The sequence below is a fragment of the Oncorhynchus masou genome, unplaced genomic scaffold (assembly GCF_036934945.1).
Source record: "Oncorhynchus masou masou isolate Uvic2021 unplaced genomic scaffold, UVic_Omas_1.1 unplaced_scaffold_7353, whole genome shotgun sequence".
Lineage (NCBI taxonomy): Eukaryota > Metazoa > Chordata > Actinopteri > Salmoniformes > Salmonidae > Oncorhynchus > Oncorhynchus masou.
The window spans coordinates 1-15,158 of NW_027013808.1; the positions used below are offsets into that span (position 1 = coordinate 1).

General features: G+C 43.2%; 1 pseudogene; it reads left to right on the forward strand.

The window, feature by feature from the left end:
• Positions 1–2,062: 2,062 nt before the first annotated feature.
• LOC135537263 (ethanolamine-phosphate cytidylyltransferase-like) lies at positions 2,063–14,780 on the forward strand (annotated as a pseudogene).
• The last annotated feature ends 378 nt before the right edge of the window (positions 14,781–15,158 follow it).

The following is a 15,158-nucleotide window of genomic DNA, read 5'->3' on the forward strand; positions in this document are numbered from 1 at the left end:
TAACATAGTAACACAGTAACATACTAGCACAGTAACATAGTAACACAGTAACATATTAGCACAGTGACTTAGTAACATATTAACACAATGTATATACAACACAGTAACATTAAGCACAGTGACATAGTAACATAGTAACACAGTAACATAGTAACACAGTAACACAGTAACATAGTAACACAGTAACATAGTAACACAGTAACATAGTAACATTAGTAACATAGTAACACAGTAACATAGTAACACAGTGACAGTAGTAACATAGTTACATATTCGCACAGTAACATAGTAACATATTAGCACAGTGACATAGTAACATACTAACACAGTAACACAGTAACACAGTAACACAGTAACACAGTAACATATTAGCACAGTGACATTAGGAACACAGTAACAATAACACAGTAACATACAGTAACATAGTAACATAGTAGCACAGTAACATAGTAACATAGTAACACAGTGACATAGTAACACAGTAACACAGTAATATAGTAGCGTATTAACACAATAACACAGTAACACAGTAACATAGTAACATATTAGCACAGTGACATAGTAACATACGAACACAGTAACATAGTAACACAGTAACATAGTAACACAGTAACAGTATTACCACAGTAACATAGTAACACAGTAAACATAGTAGCATATTAACACAATAGCACAGTAACAGTGGTACCACAGTAACTTATTAACACAGTAACATAGTAACACAGTAACATAGTAACACAGTAACATAGTAACACAGTAACATACGAACACAGTAACATAGTAACACAGTAACACAGTAATATAGTAGCGTATAAACACAATAACACAGTAACAGTAGTAACATATTAGCACAGTGACATAGTAACACAGTAACATAGTAACACAGTAACATAGTAACACAATCAACATGGTAACAGTAGTAACACGCAGTAAGCATACTAACACAGTAACATATATTAGCATTAGTAACCATAGTCAACACAGTAACATAGTAACTTTGACTAACATATTAACACAGTAACATGGTAACTCAGTAACATGGTAACGATAACACAGTAACAGCACTAACACAGTGACATGTTAACATAACAGTAACCAGTAACATCATAACTTTATTAACATAGTGACTGGTAACATATTAAGCACAGTGACATGATAACACAGTAACATAGTAACGCAGTAACATATTAGCACAGTGACGTAGTAACATATTAACTACAGTAACATATTAACGATAACATAATAGTACAGTGACATAAACAACATATAACCACAGTAATGGTGGCATGCTAACACATTAAACATGCAGTAACATACTAACACAGTAACATAGTAACACAGTAACACAGTAACATATTAGCACAGTAACATAGTAACCCAGTAACATACTAACACAGTAACATAGTAACACAGTAACATATTAGCACAGTGACATAGTAACATAGTAACATATTAGCACAGTAACATAGTAACACAGTAACATAGTAACACAGTAACATAGTAACACAGTAACATAGTAACACAGTAACATATTAGCACAGTGACATAGTAACATAGTAACACAGTAACATAGTAACACAGTAACATAGTAACACAGTAACATATTAGCACAGTGACACAGTAACATAGTAACACAGTAACATAGTAACACAGTAACATATTAGCACAGTGACATAGTAACATAGTAACATATTAGCACAGTGACATAGTAACACAGTAACATATTAGCACAGTAACATAGTAACACAGTAACATATTAACCCATTAACATATTATATTAACATAGTGGCATTATTAAACCATGAACATATTATATTAACATAGTAACACTGTGAGGAACTAGTAACACAAGCATTTCACTGCATCCGCTATAACATCTGCTAAACTGTTTACGCGACCAATACACTTATTTGATTTAGTTTTCATATTTTTGGGGGTAATATCCTGTTTTGTGTTTTCCCAGTATCTAATGGTTCTATCTTGCCCCTTGACCTCCTGTAAAGTATCTCATGTCTGTCACCATGATCAGAATATAGCAGACATGTTGAATGTGTCATTTCAGATGACATCACACTAACAGTGGATGGGAAGGACACATACGAAGAGGTGAAGAGGTCAGGGAGGTACAGGTGAGAGTTACTCAAGCTGGAATGAACCTTGAACTAAAGCTGTCGTTAATAATATACACTGAACAAAAATATAAAGGCAACATGTAAAGTGTTGGTCCCATGTTTCATGAGCTGAAATAAAGATCCCAGAAATGTTCCATACGCACAAAAAGCTTATTTCTCTCAAATCTTGAGCTCCAATTTGTTTATATCCTGTTGGTGAGCATTTCTCCTTTGCCAAGATAATCCATCCACCTGACAGGTGTGGCATATGAAGAAGCTGATTACACAGCATGATCATTACACAGGTGCACCTTGTGCTAGGGACAATAAAAGGCCACTCTAAAATGTGCAGTTTTGTCACACAACACAATGCCACAGATGCCTCAAGTTTTGAGGGAGTGTGCAATTGGCATGGTAACTGCAGGAATGTCCACCAGAGCTGTTGCCAGAGAATTTCATGTTCATTTCTATACCATAAGCCACGTCGTTTTAGAGAATTTGGCAGTGCGTCTGTGAATGGAGTGCCCCATGGTGGGGTTATGGTATGGGCAGGCATAAGCTGCAGACAATGAACACAATTGCATTTTATCGATGGCAATTTGAATGAACAGATATACCGTGACGTGATCCTGAGGCCCATTGTCGTGCCATTCATCCGAAACGCCATCACCTCATGTGTCAGCATGATAGTGCACAGCGCCATGTTGCAAGGATCTGTTACACAATTCCTGGATGCTGAAAATGTCCCATTTCTTCCATGGCCTGCATACTCACCAGACATGTCACCCATTGAGCATGTTTGGGATGCTCTGGATCGACATATACGACGTGTTCTAGTTCCAGACAATCTCCAGCAACTTCACACAGCCATTGAAGAGGAGTGGGACAACATTCCACAGGCCACAATCAACAGCCTAATAAACTCTATGTGAAGGAGATGTGTCGTGCTGCATGAGGCAAATGGTGGTCACACCAGATACTGACTGGTTTTCTGATTCATGACCCTACTTTTTTAAAAAGGTATCTGTGACCAACAGATGCATCTGTATTCCCAGTCATGTCATATGCATAGATTAGGGCCTAATGAATGTATTTCAATTGACTGATTTCTTTATATGAATTGAAGCTGCAAAATCTTAGAAATTGTTGCATTTTGCGTTTATATTTTCTATAGTATATTTTCTATTATTTTATATATTATCATATTATTATTGCTGTTGTTATGCTCTGTTTACAATTGTACAATTTTATCTCATGGCTTGGTGTGGTTCCAGGAGTGCAAGCGAACCCAGGGAGTTTCTACCACAGACCTGGTCGGTCGCATGCTACTGATGACCAAAGCCCACCACAGCAACATAGTGAGTATAGAAACCCCTCATAGGTTACCATGGTGAGTATAGAAACCCCTCATAGGTTACCATGGTGAGTATAGAAACCCCTCATAGGTTACCATGGTGAGTATAGAAACCCCTCATAGGTTACCATGGTGAGTATAGAAACCCCTCATAGGTTACCATGGTGAGTATAGAAACCCCTCATAGGTTACCATGGTGAGTATAGAAACCCCTCATAGGTTACCATGGTGAGTATAGAAACCCCTCATAGGTTACCATGGTGAGTATAGAAACCCCTCATAGGTTACCATGGTGAGTATAGAAACCCCTCATAGGTTACCATGGTGAGTATAGAAACCCCTCATAGGTTACCATGGTGAGTATAGAAACCCCTCATAGGTTACCATGGTGAGTATAGAAACCCCTCATAGGTTACCATGGTGAGTGAGAAACCCTCATAGGTTACCATGGTGAGTATAGAAACCCCTCATAGGTTACCATGGTGAGTATAGAAGCCCTCATAGTTTGTGGTGAGTATAGGAAACCACATTAGGTTGCCATAGTGAACAGAAGCCCTCATAGGTTACCACATGGTGAGTATAGAAACCCCTCATAGGTTACCATGGTGAGTATAGAAACCCTCATAGGTTACCATGGTGAGTATAAGCCCCTCATGGGTTACCATGGTGAGTATAGAAACCCCTCATAGAGGTTACCATGGTGAGTATGAAACCCCCTCATAGGTTACCATTGTGAGTATAGAAACCCCTCATAGGTTGCCATGGTGATATAGAAACCCCTCATAGGTTACCATGGTGAGTATAGAAACCCCTCATAGGTTAGTTCTTCCATTCAGTTGAATTTCCCCTTAGGTTACCTGTTGACATCAAAAATGTAGAAGTCATGATATGCTCCCTATCTGTCATGTCTCAGAAACCCCTCATTGTTACAGTTGAATAATAGATCAACCCCTGAAGCCTGTTACCATCTCCTATGAAACCCCTCAGAGCCATTCAGACTATCAAAACACACAGACAACTTTACCATAGTGAGTATAGTCTACTCTCATACAGTAGAACTTTAAGAAATGTTGTTTTAAATCCCTCAAAGGCTTACTCTGTGAAATGCACAGCTGTCATAGGTTTTGATCATTTAAATGCCCGTTAAATAGAGTGCACTTGACCATAGCAACTGCTTTGTCATGGTCTACTATTTGTCTCCAAATCCTGGGTAGACTTACCTGCTACAGCTTTAGTACCCCCCAACTTCGCCAACTCTCTCTGAAACAAAGGGGTTATTGTGGTGCCCAGTTGATAATCAAAACTGTGGGCCTGGCCAGGTGGTAATGAATACCACCTCTGTTCCCTCTGAATGCAGAAACTGACTCAGAGGATCTACATTTGAACAACGTTTAGATTCCAAATGGGGTGGGAAAGAAACAGAATGATCACCGTTAAGTAAAAATGTACTCTTTTTTCAAACGTTGAAAGAGAGAGAGAAAAATATATTTGGCCAGTGTTGAATAAATGTGTTGGGGGCTCTGACGGACATTGAGATATACCTCACAGTGCTGACTGACTGGCTACTGGATGTTCAAGAAACCCCTCAGGGATCTCAGATGGTGTTTTACTCATTCGCCACTGGGTGGCGCATGTGATCATTTTCTCCTCATGAAAAGACCATAGTGAATATTGAATACCAACTTGAATACCAAATGCTATAGGATTTTAATAAGTCAGAAAGCTACCACATACTGGCATGGTGTGTTGTTCCCCTTTCTGCCCAATGAACACATTTATGGACAATACTTCATTCCATTTAGGGGACTTTAAGTCTTTTGGCACAATAACTCCCTCAGAGGTTCCACCTGTATAGCCTCTGTAAGGAATATCATACAACATCATCTATTACTCAGTGTAATGATATCATTCCTTTGCTGGCTTGGAAATGAACATTTAGTCGTGGTTTGTCAAGTGCTACACTGTATTTATACTTTGTGCATTATGGATGTTGCAGGGTCCTAAGGGCCACAGTCCGTGGATGGGGGTGTCCCAGTTCCCCCAGACGTCCCAGAAGATTATCCAGTTTGCCTCAGGACAGGAGCCTCAGTCTGGGGACACCATCATCTATGTGGCTGGAGCCTTGACCTCTTCCGTATCCTCTGCCTGGTGGCTCCATGAACACACTACTTTCAACTGTATGTGTTTGATACCATTCCATTAGATTTGCATTCCAGAATACAATGGCTGGAATCCTGCATGGTGATGTTCCCTCCACCAGCCTCCTCATATTTACCATGTCTGGTGCCAGGAGATTTTCCAGACCATGTCTATAATATGAAGTGTGTTGATACAGGAAACTGCCAAAATAAAGGAAACACTAACATAAAGTGTCTTAATAGGGTGTTGGGCCACCACGAGCCAGAACAGCTTCATTGTTTTGGCATACATTCTACAAGTGTCTGGAACTCTATTTGAGGGATGAGACACCATTTTTCCACCAAAAAATCCATCATTTGGTGTTTTATTGATGGTGGTGGAAAACGCTGTCTCTGCTACAGCTCCCAGAATGTCCCCCCAAGTGTTCAATTGGGTTGAGATCTGGTGACTGAGACAGCAATGGCATATGGTTTGCATCGTTTCCCCTGCTCATTCAAACCACTTGTGCACTGTAGATGGGGACATTGTCATCCTATGGTGGCATTGCCATGATAGCCAAATAATGGCTTACCCAGCATTTTTCATCAACCCTTAGGCATGATGGGATGTTAATTGCTGAATGAACTCAGGAACCACACCTTTGTGGAAGCATCTGCTTTCAATATACTTTGTATCCCTCATTTAGTCAAGTGTTTCCTTTATTTTGGCAGTTACATGTACATAAGAACGGTTTGACTTGTTACTAAGGCCTTCTCTGACAGCTTTGAAGGCCCTGATGGTAGGATACATCAATGTCAGGTGACTCTATACACTCACATCTACCATGTTAGAGCAAAGAGTTGTTATTTTCTGACCATGAGACCTGACCAAGAAAAACTGGGCCATAGAAAGACAAACACCCCTCATGATAGTGTAACTGATGTGAAATGGCTAGCTCGTTAGCGGGGTGCGCTCTAATAGCGGTTCAATCGGTGACGTCACTCGCTCTGAGACCTTGAAGTAGTTGTTCCCCTTGCTCTGCAAGGGCCGCGGCTTTTGTGGAGCGATGGGTAACGATGCTTCGTGAGAGGCAGTTGTTGATGTGTGCAGAGGGTCCCTGGTTCAAGCCCAGGTAGGGGTGAGGAGAGGGACGGAAGCTATACTGTTACACTACCTAGCTGCACTACACTTATGTGACGTAGATGTTCTATATTTCTATAACTGGCTAGTCCTGTGGTCAGCCAAAACACCTGGGCCCAGTCATCTGCAGTGTGTGGAGAGGTTTGAGATTATAGACTGGACTCAGAGGCCTAGTTTGTAGATACTATAGTTGTTGTTGTCGGCCTTGACCAATGTCTTCTCAGATATTGGCCATGTGGACTTCCTGGAGGCGGTTTCCAGGCTTTCAGACAACCCATATGTTATAGTGGGGTTACAGACAGGTGAGTCTGACAAGTCATATGTTATAGTGGGGTTACACTTTGACCAGGTGAGTCTGACAAGTCATATGTTATAGTGGGGTTTTGACCAGGTGAGTCTGACAACCCATATGTTATAGTGGGGTTACACTTTGACCAGGTGAGTCTGACAAGTCATATGTTATAGTGGACCAGGTTCTGACACTTTGACCAGGTGAGTCTGACAAGTCATATGTTATAGTGGGGTTACACTTTGACCAGGTGAGTCTGACAAGCCATATGTTATAGTGGGGTTACACTTTGACCAGGTGAGTCTGACAAGTCATATGTTATAGTGGGGTTACACTTTGACCAGGTGAGTCTGACAAGCCATATGTTATAGTGGGGTTACACTTTGACCAGGTGAGTCTGACAAGTCATATGTTATAGTGGGGTTACACTTTGACCAGGTGAGTCTGACAAGTCATATGTTATAGTGGGGTTACACTTTGACCAGGTGAGTCTGACAAGCCATATGTTATAGTGGGGTTACACTTTGACCAGGTGAGTCTGACAAGCCATATGTTATAGTGGGGTTACACTTTGACCAGGTGAGTCTGACAACCCATATGTTATAGTGGGGTTACACTTTGACCAGGTGAGTCTGACAACCCATATGTTATAGTGGGGTTACACTTTGACCAGGTGAGTTGACAAGTCATATGTTATATGGGGTTACACTTTGACCAGGTAGTCTGACAAGACATATGTTTCTAGTGGCGTTACACTTTGACCAGGTGAGTGACAAGTCATATGTTATAGTGGGGTTACACTTTGACCAGGTGAGTCTGACAAGCCATATGTTATAGTGGGGTTACACTTTGACCAGGTGAGTCTGACAAGTCATATGTTATAGTGGGGTTACACTATGACCAGGTGACTGACAAGCCATATGTTATAGTGGGGTTACACTTTGACCAGGTGAGTCTGACAAGTCATATGTTATAGTGGGGTTACACTTTGACCAGGTGAGTCTGACAACCCATATGTTATAGTGGGGTTACACTTTGACCAGGTGAGTCTGACAAGTCATATGTTATAGTGGGGTTACACTATGACCAGGTGAGTCTGACAAGCCATATGTTATAGTGGGGTTACACTATGACCAGGTGAGTCTGACAAGTCATATGTTATAGTGGGGTTACACTATGACCAGGTGAGTCTGACAAGCCATATGTTATAGTGGGGTTACACTTTGACCAGGTGAGTCTGACAAGTCATATGTTATAGTGGGGTTACACTTTGACCAGGTGAGTCTGACAAGTCCATATGTTATAGTGGGGTTACACTTTGACCAGGTGAGTCTGACAAGTCATATGTTATAGTGGGGTTACACTTTGACCAGGTGAGTCTGACAAGTCATATGTTATAGTGGGGTTACACTTTGACCAGGTGAGTCTGACAAGCCATATGTTATAGTGGGGTTACACTTTGACCAGGTGAGTCTGACAAGCCATATGTTATAGTGGGGTTACACGTTGACCAGGTGAGTCTGACAAGCCATATGTTATAGTGGGGTTACACTTTGACCAGGCTTTCAGACAACCCATATGTTATAGTGGGGTTACACTTTGACCAGGTGAGTCTGACAAGTCATATGTTATAGTGGGGTTACACTTTGACCAGGTGAGTCTGACAAGCCATATATTATAGTGGGTTACACTTTGACCAGGTGAGTGACAAGTCATATGTTATAGTGGGGTTACACTTTGACCAGGTGAGTCTGACAAGCCATATGTTATAGTGTGGTTACACTTTGACCAGGTGATTATAGTCTGACAAGTCATATGTTATAGTGGGGTTACACTTTGACCAGGTGAGTCTGACAAGTCATATGTTATAGTGGGGTTACACTTTGACCAGGTGAGTCTGACAAGCCATATGTTATAGTGTTACACTTTGACCAGGTGAGTCTAGTGGGGTTACACTTTGACCAGGTGAGTCTGACAAGTCATATGTTATAGTGGGGTTACACTTTGACCAGGTGAGTCTGACAAGTCATATGTTATAGTGGGGTTACACTTTGACCAGGTGAGTCTGACAAGTCATATGTTATAGTGGGGTTACACTTTGACCAGGTGAGTCTGACAACCCATATGTTATAGTGGGGTTACACTTTGACCAGGTGAGTCTGACAAGTCATATGTTATAGTGGGGTTACACTTTGACCAGGTGAGTCTGACAAGCCATATGTTATAGTGGGGTTACACTTTGACCAGGTGAGTCTGACAAGTCATATGTTATAGTGGGGTTATGTTATACACTTTGACCAGGTGAGTCTGACAAGCCATATGTTATAGTGGGGTTACACTTTGACCAGGTGAGTCTGACAAGTCATATGTTATAGTGGGGTTACACTTTGACCAGGTGAGTCTGACAAGTCATATGTTATAGTGGGGTTACACTTTGACCAGGTGAGTCTGACAAGCCATATGTTATAGTGGGGTTACACTTTGACCAGGTGAGTCTGACAAGCTACACTTTGACCATATGTTATAGTGGGGTTACACTTTGACCAGGTGAGTCTGACAAGTCATATGTTATAGTGGGGTTACACTTTGACCAGGTGAGTCTGACAAGTCATATGTTATAGTGGGGTTACACTATGACCAGGTGAGTCTGACAACCCATATGTTATAGTGGGGTTACACTTTGACCAGGTGAGTCTGACAAGTCATATGTTATAGTGGGGTTACACTATGACCAGGTGACTGACAAGCCATATGTTATAGTGGGGTTACACTATGACCAGGTGAGTCTGACAAGTCATATGTTATAGTGGGGTTACACTATGACCAGGTGAGTCTGACAAGCCATATGTTATAGTGGGGTTACACATATGTTATAGTGGGGTTATGACCAGGTGAGTCTGACAAGCCATATGTTATAGTGGGGTTACACTTTGACCAGGTGAGTCTGACAAGTCATATGTTATAGTGGGGTTCCACTTTGACCAGGTGAGTCTGACAAGTCATATGTTATAGTGGGGTTCCACTTTGACCAGGTGAGTCTGACAAGCCATATATTATAGTGGGGTTACACTTTGACACAATCTGGTCTATTTTCTCCTCAGTTGAGCTGTAAAATAGATAATTTAGGCTGGGATTTGTAGGTCTAATACAGCCATTTATATATCAATAAGTATAAATTATGGGTAACAATTACTGTAATAATTGTGCATTAAAATGGACAAAAATGGCTTTTTAGCAAAAAACTATTTCTCAAGCAAGAATTTTGCAAGGACTGTCTAGGAGTGGTCTCAGTGGGGAGAGGAACATGTAAAAGTAGCTGTTATTAACAGAGAGGTTTGGAACTCTATGTTATTGGTCTATTAACCAATTTACCGCCTGTTGATGGCTTTCAAAGGCAATGTTCCCACAATGTTCTCGGCGATCCCATTCACGGTAAACGCTGCATATTTCGACTCAATCAGAAATGGCCTTTTAAAACCCACAATGCCTATAACCAACCCACTGTCAAATGACATCCTTGGCACTGATAGTGGACATTTGCATCATCTTATTCTTACTTTTGGGTGTTATGTGAATTTTTCAGGAGGTGAATCGCTACAAAGGGAAGAATTACCCCATCATGAACGTCCATGAGAGAACACTCAGTGTGCTGGCCTGTCGAGTAAGTTCTCTCTCCTTCTCTTCCATAAGAGATACTGTGCATCTCTTTTGTAAGAGTTATTTTTGTAAATTGTGTGTATGCAGGGCTCCCTTGTGAAAGAGACCTTGGTCTCAATGGGACTGTTAAAATAAAGGTCAAGTAAAATAATAGTGATGACTATATTAATATGCTTCTGTTCTGTTACTGTCTGCAGTATGTCTCTGAGGTGGTGATTGGTGCGCCTTATGCAGTCACGAGAGAGTTACTAGACCACTTCAAGGTAAGGGCTCAAGACACTACACTTGTTCTGCAGAGCCATTTGAACATGCTAACATTTGTGGAAACTCCAAAGGTTATTGTTGGGTCTCACCCTGCATGGTATCTACTATCTACAGTGGGTTAGTTTTGGGTCTCACCATGCATGGTATCTACTAACTACAGTGGGTTAGTGTTGGGTCTCACCCTGCATGATATCTACTATCTACAGTGGGTTCGTTTTGGGTCTCACCCTGCATGGTATCTACAGTGGGTTAGTGTTGGGTCTCACCCTGCATGGTATCTACTATCTACAGTGGGTTCGTTTTGGGTCTCACCCTGCATGGTATCTACAGTGGGTTAGTGTTGGGTCTCACCCTGCATGGTATCTACTATCTACAGTGGGTTAGTGTTGGGTCTCACCCTGCATGGTATCTACAGTGGGTTAGTGTTGGGTCTCACCCTGCATGGTATCTACAGTGGGTTAGTGTTGGGTCTCACCCTGCATGGTATCTACAGTGGGTTAGTGTTGGGTCTCACCCTGCATGGTATCTACTATCTACAGTGGGTTAGTTTTGGGTCTCATCCTGCATTGTATTTATTTATTTATCCGTTATTTTACCAGTTAAATTGACGTTCTCATTTGCAGCAACGACCTGGGGAATAGTTACAGGGGAGAGGAGGGGGATGAATGAGCCAATTGTAAACGGGGGTTTATTAGGTGACCGTGATGGTTTGAGGGCCAGATTGGGAATTTAGCCAGGACACCGGGGTTAACACCCCTACTCTTACGATAAGTGCCATGGGATCTTTAATGACCTCAGAGAGTCAGGACACCCGTTTAACGTCCCATCCGAAAGACGGCACCCTACACAGGACAGTGTCCCCAATCACTGCCCTGGGGCATTGAGATATTTTTTTTTAGACCAGAGGAAAGAGTGCCTCCAACTGGCCCTCCAACATCACTTCCAGCAGCACCTGGTCTCCCATCCAGTAACTGACCAGGACCAACCCTGCTTAGCTTCAGAAGCAAGCCAGCATTGGTATGCAGGGTGGTATGATGCTGGCTACAGTGGGTTAGTGTTGGGTCTCACCCTGCATGGTATCTACAGTGGGTTAGTGTTGGGTCTCACCCTGCATGGTATCTACAGTGGGTTAGTGTTGGGTCCCATCATGCATGGTATCTACAGTGGGTTAGTGTTGGGTCTCACCCTGCATGGTATCTACAGTGGGTTAGTGTTGGGTCTCACCCTGCATGGTATCTACAGTGGGTTAGGTTTGGGTCCCACCCTGCATGGTATCTACTATCTACAGTGGGTTAGTGTTGGGTCTCACCCTGCATGGTATCTACTATCTACAGTGGGTTAGTGTTGGGTCTCACCCTGCATGGTATCTACAGTGGGTTAGTGTTGGGTCACCCTGCATGGTATCTACAGTGGGTTAGTGTTGGGTCTCACCCTGCATGGTATCTACAGTGGGTTAGTGTTGGGTCTCACCCTGCATGGCATCTACAGTGGGTTAGTGTTGGGTCTCACCCTGCATGGTATCTAGAGTGGATTAGTGTTGGGTCTCACTCTGCCTAGTATCTACAGTGGGTTAGTGTTGGGTCTCACTCTGCATAGTATCTACAGTGGGTTAGTGTTAGGTCTCATCATGCATGGTATCTACAGTGGGTTAGTGTTGGGTCTCACCCTGCATGGTATCTACAGTGGGTTAGTGTTGGGTCTCACCCTGCATGTATCTACAGGGTTAGGTTGTCTCACCCTGCATGGTATCAGTGCTTAGGTCTCACCCTGCATGGTTAGTGTTGGGTCTCACCCTGCATAGTATCTACAGTGGGTTAGTGTTGGGTCCCACCCTGCATGTTATCTACAGGGGTAGTGTTGGGTCACCCTGCATGGCCCTGTTAGTGTTGGGTATTTATGTATCTACAGTGGGTTAGAGTTGGGTCTCACCCTGCATGGTATCTACAGTGGGGTTGAATAGGAGTTGGGTCTCACCCTGCATGGTATCTACAGTGGGTTAGTGTTGGGTATCTACAGGGTTAGTGTTGGGTCTCACTGCATGGTATCTACAGTGGGTTAGTGTTGGGTCTCACCCTGCATGGTATCTACATAGTCTCATCCTGCATGGTATCTACTGTGGTTAGTGGTCCATCCTGCATGGTATCTACAGTGGGTTAGTGTTGGTCTCATCATGCATGGTATCTACAGTGGGTTAGTGTTGGGTTTAATCATGCATGGTATCTACAGTGGGTTAGTGTTGGGTCTCACCCTGCATGGTATCTACAGTGGGTTAGTGTTGGGTCTCCACCCTGCATGGTATCTACAGTGGGTTAATGTTGGGTTTAATCATGCATGGTATCTACAGTGGGTTAGTGTTGGGTCTCACCCTGCATGGTATCTACAGTGGGTTAGTGTTTGGTCTCACCCCTGCATGGTATCTAGTGGGTTAATGTTGGGTCTCACCCTGCATGGTATCTACAGTGGGTTAGGTTGGGTCTCACCCTGCATGGTATCTACAGTGGGTTAGTGTTTGGTCTCACCCTGCATGGTATCAGTGGGTTAGTGTTGGGTCATAGCATCTGGGTTAGTGTTGGGTCTCACCCTGCATGGTATCTACAGTGGGTTAGTGTTGGGTCTCATCTCTGCATGGTATCTAGTGGGTTAGTGTTGGGTCTCACCCTGCATGGTATCTACAGTGGGTTAGTGTTGGGTCTCACCCTGCATGGTATCTACAGTGGGTTAGTGTTGGGTCTCACCCAGCATGGTATCTACAGTGGGTTAGTGTTGGGTCTCACCCTGCATGGTATCTACAGTGGGTTAGTGTTGGGTCTCACCCTGCATGGTATCTACAGTGGGGGTGTTGGGTCTCACCCTGCATGGTATCTACAGTGGGTTAGTGTTGGGTCACCCTGCATGGTATCTACAGTGGGTTAGTGTTGGGTCTCATTCTGCATGGTATTTACAGTGGGTTAGTGTTGGGTCTCACCCTGCATGGTATCTACAGTGGGTTAGTGTTGGGTCTCACCCCATGGTCTCACCATCATGCATGGTATCTACAGTGGGTTAGTGTTGGGTCTCACCCTGCATGGTATCTACAGTGGGTTAGTGTTGGGTCCACCCTGCATGGTATCTACAGTGGGTTAGTGTTGGGTCTCACCCTGCATGGTATCTACAGTGGGTTAGTGTTGGGTCTCACCCTGCATGGTATCTACAGTGGGTTAGTGTTGGGTCTCACCCTGCATGGCATCTACAGTGGGTTAGTGTTGGGTCTCACCTGCATGGTATCTACAGTGGGTTAGTGTTGGGTCTCACCCTGCATGGTATCTACAGTGGGTCCGTGTTGGGTCTCACCCTGCATGGTATCTAGAGTGGGTTAGTGTTGGGTCTCACCCTGCATGGTATCTACAGTGGGTTCGTGTTGGGTCTCACCCTGCATGGCATCTACAGTGGGTTAGTGTTGTCTCACCCTGCATGGTATCTACAGTGGGTTAGTGTTGGGTCTCACCCTGCATGGTATCTACAGTGGGTCCGTGTTGGGTCTCACCCTGCATGGCATCTACAGTGGGTTAGTGTTGGGTCTCACCCTGCATGGTATCTACAGTGGGTTAGTGTTGGGTCTCACCCTGCATGGTATCTACAGTGGGTTCGTGTTGGGTCTCACCCTGCATGGTATCTACAGTGGGTTAGTGTTGGGTCTCACCCTGCATGGTATCTACAGTGGGTTAGTGTTGGGTCTCACCCTGCATGGTATCTACAGTGGGTTAGTGTTGGGTCCACCCCTGCATGGTCTACTTCTGCAGGGGTGGACCTTGTGTGTCATGGGAAGACAGAGGTGCATCCTGACAAAGACGGGTCGGACCCCTATGCTGTGAGTACCCTGCCCCTTTTTCTGACACAACTCTGTTACTAAAAAACTATGTGCTGGTGCACTCCAATTGATAGAAACTATAATGCCATGGGGACTTAGTATAAGGTGCTCTTTAAAGGGGTAGTCTATGACTGGCAAACTACAAGGTCATGGGGACTTGGTATGTTTTACATTCACGTACAGTGGGGGAAAAAGTATTTAGTGAGCCACCAATTGTGCAAGTTCTCCCACTTAAAAAGATGAGAGAGGCCTGTAATTTTCATCATCACTTCAATCACTTCGACAGACAAAATGAGGAAAAAAAATCCAGAAAATCACATTGTAGGATTTCTAATGAATTTATTTGCAAATTATGGTGGAAAATAAGTATTTGGTCAA